The following is an 814-nucleotide window of genomic DNA, read 5'->3' as shown; positions in this document are numbered from 1 at the left end:
CACCACTCCACTTCCCTGGCTCCCGGTTCCCTGTGTCCATCAATGGGGGCCAGCTCCACAGCCCTGCTGTCCTGGGGCATGCTGTAAGGATCACATAAATGTAGGAAGCTGGACGACAGGGAAATACAGCGTGTCAGTCAGTTCAAAGTAAAACTGTATTAAATTGAATCATGTATGTGTGAAAATGCTTGGATGTTGTTATTACTTTATTTTTTCTTGGTTCTGTCTTTCCTTTCAAATTATACCTGTCCCAGGTACCCACACCCTCTTCGTGATTCTGTTTAATCCTACGAGCTCATTCTAATATGTTAATGACTCCGCCTCACCCTGTCACTGCATATTCGCAGTGATCTTCGATGCTTCAACTCAATTTGTTATAGGCGGAGGACTACTCAGAGGAACTGGCATGCCGGGGAGGCTCTGGGGAGGAAGAACATGGGCTTTCTGACTCCAGGGGCATCGTGGCCGCTTGGGCTGGAGCAGCGTCCGGGGCTGTGTATGAATTTGTGTGTGGCGCCTCCCTGTGGACAACATAAGTACTGCCTGAGACCCACCCCGACCACCAGTCACCAACCCCTGGCAGCCTCCAGCCTTGTGAAGACAACTTCCCTAGGTTGCAGATGAGAAAATATACGTGGGTATGTATTAATGTTCAAGACTAAACCGTTCCTTAGACATTTTATAAACGGAAGTAAGTGATGGGTCATGGTCCCTCGTGATTCTATAAGCAGGAATCCTGAGACAAATAACAGCTTGCCCAAGTCAGTTTCAGAACTAGGAATTTACATTCGAGGGCATTTCTTAGACCACAGGT

The sequence above is a fragment of the Bison bison genome, unplaced genomic scaffold (assembly GCF_000754665.1).
Source record: "Bison bison bison isolate TAMUID 2011002044 unplaced genomic scaffold, Bison_UMD1.0 scf7180017854385, whole genome shotgun sequence".
NCBI lineage: Eukaryota > Metazoa > Chordata > Mammalia > Artiodactyla > Bovidae > Bison > Bison bison.
Note: the sequence above shows the minus strand (reverse complement) of the source record.